We start from the raw sequence: 7,227 nt of genomic DNA on the forward strand, positions 1-7,227 counted from the left end.
TAGATGATGGTTAGGGCTGAAGTATGCTGCTGTCCAATCCCTGCAATCACAAGAAATCGATCATGTGGGATATTACCACCTGGGCCTGACAGAGGATCTCAGCTTAGAGTTCCAGAAGAAGGTGAAAACCTGCATCTAGAGCTGACGCCAAACATGCAGCTTTCTTTTACATTTTCATTTCTAGAATCCACACTGTAAGGCACTGAGCTCCTCCCACAAAGTGATAAGCATCGTTAGCTCCCACTAAATTTCCTAGTTTTGTTTTCATTTGACTGCAATGGGAGTTGAGAGCTCATAGTACTTCACAAAAGGGGTTCAGCAGCTCACAAGTTCCAGTCCTAACTACAGTAGATATAAATGGTGATATTAATTGTTTTCATAGAAGTCTATCACTAGAAAACAGTATTTCAGTTTGTTGAATAACTTAGATGATTCTGGTAAATAGCCGTGGACCCAATACTGCAATCCTTTCTCAGGAAAAGCTCTCAGTGAGGACCCTCCATATAATGGCACCTGCATATACTAGTTTTACCACTTACTTCAATGGGGCCAGGATGTCACCTACTAAGCTACTGCTGATTTGAGAATGAAATTGCTATTGTAAACAAGATAGGAAGACTAAGCAGGTACGTCCTGCTCCATGACTTATGATCTGTGGACTCTCATGTTCTTTAGCATTCAAATGAAAGTGCTTTCATAAGTTGAATATCCTGCACTGGTTTTGACCAGGTTAAATGTGAACAAATTACTCAGAGGAGAATTCTTCTGAGAAAGATGACATTGCATTTTCTGTCTCTGTCTCTTATTTCCAAATGATAAGAAATACCACATCTTTAAGGTCTAGACTGTCATTCATTAATTAACAATATATGGTGTGCATGCCCTACACGAATAGTAAGAAAGGACCAAAAACTCAATCAACTATATTCTTTTACTCATTTCCTATCATCAACAATCCTCCTATTATGGTTTAAAAAGAGTGATGTTCTGAAAAGTATGTCAACATTGAAGCTGGTTGTTTTATCAGTAAACAGTAAAATTCTCTTCCAATGCCTTATAGCATTGTGAGGTTTATGCAAATACATCTCTTGAGTAAGATTTCACAGGAGCTCAGCATTGGTCTAACTCTGCACCCACTGAATCAGTGGGAGTCACCCCATTGACTTGCTGCATTAGTATCATATCTATTTATGCTTATTTTGTCACATCTGTACACGGAATGTTAAAACATGAAAGTCCAATAATTTCATAAAAATCCCAAGTTTGCTTCTGATTTAAATGAGTAACAAGCTTACTCTATACATACAACAGATCATTAACTTGCGAATACAGACTAACACGGCTGCTACTCTGAAACTTAACTTGCTATGATACTAGTAGCATATTAAAGGAATATTGTGTTATGCTAGGAAAACAAATAGAGAGTAGAAACTTGTTAATGCAAAAGATTTTTTATGTCATTGATAGTGGGTCATATTTTGGTATTCAAATAAGTAAACTGAATTCCATCATTGCACATTCCAGCTCCCTCACCCCCATCCCTTAGACTAATCGAAAGCAAATCCACAAGATGGAAAATGGTCAATATATTTATGAGAGGTTTAGGTCACAGTATTTTGCTTTTTTTTTTTTTTTTTTTTTAAGGATGCAATTAACTGCGACATTAGTTTTATAGTCTTGCTTGTCCTCTTGTATTGCCAAACTCTCAAGTCCTAATGTGAATAACTGGTCCCATTTTTCAGTTTTGCTGTGTTTCAACTTTTGTGGGGACTCTTTGCAGCTCTCTCTCTGCAATATTTGTCCAAACAAAAATATATTTCAAACTTGTGAAAACTATGTCCCCAAATATGCACTTTGTATTTTTTCAGACATGATTTAAAAAAAAAAAAAAGCTTGAACTTTGTATCTATTTTAATGTTTAATTTGCTCTTTGAAAATTCCACCATACTGAGAGAAAACATCAAGAGACACAGAGGGAGATTTTCTTTTTAGGGTAAATTGTGACCAGCTCAGAAACAGGGCCTAGAGGGGGAGGACAGGACTAGAAATATGGCAGCCTGGGAAATATTATGTATACATGTATCTGCATACTTATGTCAGTGTACTGTTAATACACAACGGTATGGGTATAATCTTGAAGCTCTTTCTCATGTGAGTCTACCAGGGCCTCAAAATTAGTCCCTTTGTCTGTCTGTATGTATATTTGTGTCTGATCATTGGTAGGTCTCTTGCATATGTGCGTGCATTCTTGTATACAACTGCATGCGTTTTTATGTACATCTGTTTTCATTGACTGAAAGTTGGACAGGGCCCTAAGTGTACATATCTCCTGGATGGCAAAAATGTACTACATCAACAAAATAGAGAGAGATCGTCTTACAGCTCACTTTTGGGTTTCTCTTTCAATAACACAAAAAGCCATGTTTCTTTCTTTAAGATATCTGTATGCAGAGTGCTAGTTTCTAATAGCAATCAGAACATTCCTAAAAAGAAGTTCAGAGAGATAGTGGACAGAGCTATGCAGCTTGCAGACTTATGATTTTTTTTTAAATTCTGTCACTTGGATATTGACTGACTTTCTAATGCACACTCCTCTAATTCTTAATTAGAATGACATAGCTAATTAATAAGTTTTTTCCAATTATAAATTAACTTAGGATCAGAACTCTGGCTTTGCATGTAATTTCCTATAATCACTAAAGCTACTGCAAAAATATGTCTCCTACCAACCGTAACTTTTTTATTTAACACAGACAGACAAGTTCTCACTGGGTTTAAATTTTACAGCAAATTATCTCTGTTGGGATTTAAGAAGGGAAATTTAAAAAAAATTCACAGGAGTTTTTTTTCCCTTTTTTTTTTTACATCCCCCCCCCTTTTCTTTCTTAAACAAAATAGCATCCCGTAATGGACAATTTCTTTCAGAGATTTAAAAGGAATTCATCTTAATATTTTAATGTTATTACAGGGAAGGAAGAAAGAGAGCAGGTGATAATTCGTTTTTTCATAACTGTTACCACCTTTTCATGGTTTCTGCAAAAATGATTTGGGAGGATCCCGCATGCTGCTCATTTATAGAATCTTAACTGGAGAGACACTTATCTCTTTAGTAATGAACCAGTGTAATTAAAGGTGGGAATGTGGAAGAGTTCAGGCACTGGCAACATGTCACATAGTTGGCTGCTGCAATTCCTCAGTGGTTTATCAAAGACTACTCCTTTAATATGGAGATTACACTTATGTACTTGTCTGAACTTGAAAGGCATTTGCCTAATTTACTTATTAATGAGATGTAAATCTATTTGTACGGCACGTCACAAGTTTCCTGAAATCGCTGCTACTTAACCGGTGATAAACCCTATGATTTAAATGAAAAATAATACATTTAGCTTTCCACATTCATTCTGTTAAAAATTGATATAGTCTATGTTAAATTTATTAATATTGCTTGCTGTCATTCAGTTTGCAGCTCTTACTGAAATATGACTTGACAGCGGCCGCATTAAAGATGTATGCCATTGTATTCAACAAAGATTAATGGAGCCCGGTAAAAATAGCTGTAAAAGAGAAAGTGATCCGAATGTAAAATCAGTGAATTAAATGAGGCCTTGCATACCATTTGTTAATATGCATGAGGAGGGAGGCAGCGAATGAAAATGTCTCCCTGCAAAGTTCATTTGGGAATGTTTCAATATTGTCTGAATATCACCAAACTATCGAAGAGCAGCTTAATAGAGCCCCATGTACCACAGAGCTCTATGTATGTGCCCTGTGAAAAGCTAGAAACAAAAAATAGAATCATTTGCAAACAGAACTAGAAGCCTGAAATAAAAATAATTATAATATAATCATAATAAAATAAATCCATATGTATGATACATATGGTATAGATGTCTTTTTTTCTTCCCCTCTTCTCAGTCTGTCTATAGTGCAGGCTTTCAATATTAAAGCCACTTTTGATATAGAGCTTTAATGTTATATGCTTCTTTTTATGGGAGAATTGTATGCAGTAACACTTAAAGGGCTTAGATTCCAAGGATTTATAAGAGGTTAATATGTCTGTCTGTCTCTGTGTGTGTCACATCTATTCATATTCTGGGATCTATGTAGTGAAAGATTTTGCACCCTTCTTTTAATATTATTTTCAAGGGTTGATTTATTTCAACAACCCTCATTATAAAATGCTACTGAATTCATAACCTACCAAGTTAAGACTTTCAAATAAATTAGCAGTGACAGAAAATAGTATGCAGTAATCATAATGTAAACATAACATATTTATCAATCAAGACACTGAGGTAGTTTGATGGACTTGAGCTATTATTGATAGACTTGCTCTAAGATTTGAATATGTTTGCTACCTCAAAGATTTTACAGAATAGACTATTCTGAAATATTTTTCTTCAGCAATTAAAAAGAAAAATAATCTGGCTAGATCTTTGGTAGTAAAGTAGTTAATGCACCAAAAAGATTGTCAGCTTGGAGGCAATTTGGACATATAACGTGCATATGTATAGTGTAAAACATTGTAGAAAAGCTCTGCTGAAAGCATTAACTTTCCCAAAAGGTTAAAAATCAGTATTTGAACTCAGAACAATTTAGATGAATTTTTATTCTGAGGCTCAGTTTATTTCACCCATTTTGCAATCTCAGTAGGTAGTTCAATCTGTATAATACAGCAGTCCACAAACTTAGTTCACAGGATTCTAAGCACCAATCAGGTTTATGCTTCTTTGCTGATTTTGCTGAAGCGGAATGGGCTGGGGCCTTGAGCTGGCCTCCATTATGGTCACTGATGAAGAAAGGGTTTGGGCCCCGTGTTGGTAAGCTCAGTAGGGTTCCAAGCAGTTATTGTCTGGGTACACAGCAAGAAGGACAGGAGACACTTGCTATGGATTTTAATCAGGCCACAACTTTATTATATAGATGTCTGGGACTACCTGGCAGATAAAGTGTACAGTGTAGGCAAATCCATGTTTATTCAAATCAATTCTCCAGGGCTTCCACCAGCCCCCCTTTATTTCCATCCAGCTCCACCAGCTGACCCCTGGCTTGGACATTACCATCCACCACCCTCGTAAGAGGGTTAAGGTGGGCTATGAGAACGGGGAGGCTCCCGTTGGGTTGGCTCCCGGCTGTACCAATCAATGGAGTCCCCAACCCCCTCCCCTGTTTGTTTTTTTATCCAGTATCTCCTTTTAAGTCCTTTACCAGGCCATTTATCTGGTCACTGGCTGCCTTCCCTGTGGGGTACCTGCACTGGACATCCACCCAACCTTACAAAATAAGTTGCGACATATGGCCTACCATCTTTTCTTCTCACCAAAAAAGGTCCTCCCTCACACCCGCTGTGGGGAAGGCGAAAAAACCTCACTCCACTGACGCCAATTCAAGTGGTGTGGGAAAAATTCCTTCCCAGCCCCCCTATAAAAGGAGCGACTAGCGTAATGCCCACAGCAGAACCTAACCCAGCCTGCCATTCGCCTCCACTAGGGGAGGGAGGGTGAATGCTGGCTTCCTTGTTGCGTGGAACAAAGAGACTTGCCTTTATGCCCTTTGGACCTCACATTCCTCGGTGGGGGGTGGGGGGGAAGGAGTCATTACTGCAAAGATGACCACCGAGCACCCTTTTTACAGCAGTTTCTGACCTTCTTCCTCCCCTGCCACCACAAAGCAGAGCTGTCCTTCCTGGGTAAGCCCCAGACAAACTGTGCCCCACCTTAGGTCCTCCTTTTAAGTCCTTTACCAGGCCTTTTATCTGGTCACTGGCTGCCTTCCCTATGGAGGACCTGCACTGAACATCCACCACAAGGAAGCGCCAGCAATTTGCTTGGCTGCCTCCCTTCCCCAACCTAGCCGGGTTCCCAGACATCTCCAAATGGCATCGTGCCTAGCAGCCCTACTGGGGAGAAAGAACCCATTGTCCCATGTGTGATCGTCAAGGTGCACCAGCAGCTGCATTGTCCTTGACCCGGTACTGCAACAACCACCCTCCATGGAGGGCCGCATAGGCGACCCATTCTCTGGATCCTTGAATTGACAAGACTCCTTAAGAGAAAACAAAATAGACAACTTGTAAGCCTGGAGCCAAAATCTTGATTCCGCTGACGCTTTGCGCTTCCTCGCTGCATGGAACAAAGAAACTTGCCCTACCCAGGTTTTGTACCTTTATGCCCTTTGGACCTCATGTTCCTCGGGGGCAAGGGGGTGAGTCATTGTTGCAAAGCTGACCACCGAGAACCTTTTTTATACAGCAGTTTCTGACTTCCTTCCTCCCCCACTACCACCACCACCACAAAGCAGAGCTGTCCTTCCTGGGTAAGCCCCAGATGAACTCTGCCCCACCTTAGTTGTGGTGCAGTCATTTGTGTTGCATGTGTTTAAGGCCAGACCTACTGTGAATCGTATCCTTAAAAACTGCATACAAGTAACAAAACTTGGAATATTCATATCTGAGGATATGGGAGCCTTGTATTTCTATCTTTGAGGGGTTAAACAGGGAACTATCCCAGATCTTTTTAAATGCCTTGTTTTGTACTGAAGCAGTGAGTCAAGTGGAAAACATGTCAGCTAACTTAAAACATGATCTCTTTTACAGGTATTGAAATTTTGCTATTAAATCGACTCTGTCATTTGGAGAGGAGAAAATCAATGTTAAGTACCGCTCTTTTTCTTCCAAGAACCAAACTAGCAGGCAAGAGAGAATGAGAGCCAAAACAAAGCCAAAATAAAAAGCAACACATTAACTTTTAGTATCTTATCTATTTATTCTATTTTGCTGTCTCTCAGGTAGCCTGGTGTTTGGTAACAACAATATCAGTCTCTGCCACTGTGTTTAATATCAATTATAAAGCGAGCCCATACTATCACATACACCAAATCTAAGTGATTTGTGTTTTCTACATTTTCATTCAACTAACAGTTTCAAAAGACTTCCATCATTAATATGGAAAATCTCTCACTCTTCCTCTCTCTTCCACTCAGTGCCCATAGTAAAATGAGCCAGAAGGGCCATCTTTTATTTCTTGCACCTCTATAACCCGCAACTGACTTCTGTTGGAGTTTGCACAAAGAATGCTGGCTCAAAGTCCAAGTATAACTTTGAAATAAATGGGGGAGGGGAATCCTTTTAAATTTTGATTAAATTTCATTACATTAGACTTCGTCATTTGCACAGGAGGGATCAAAAATCTGTTATGGGGGAACTTTATTGACATTAGTGGAGCT

The 7,227-nt window shown here is 39.0% G+C and overlaps 1 long non-coding RNA gene across 1 annotated transcript in view; it reads left to right on the top strand.

Annotated features, from left to right (window-relative positions):
* The window catches only part of LOC122466669, a 130,647-nt gene extending 123,951 nt beyond the window's left edge, over positions 1 to 6,696 (top strand). Inside the window, exon 5 of the long non-coding RNA XR_006292375.1 lies at positions 6,599 to 6,696. This is a non-coding gene — a long non-coding RNA (uncharacterized LOC122466669). The remainder of the gene's footprint in view (positions 1 to 6,598) is intronic.
* Positions 6,697 to 7,227: the final 531 nt, after the last annotated feature.

Source organism: Chelonia mydas, chromosome 7 (genome assembly GCF_015237465.2).
Source record: "Chelonia mydas isolate rCheMyd1 chromosome 7, rCheMyd1.pri.v2, whole genome shotgun sequence".
Classification (NCBI taxonomy): domain Eukaryota; kingdom Metazoa; phylum Chordata; order Testudines; family Cheloniidae; genus Chelonia; species Chelonia mydas.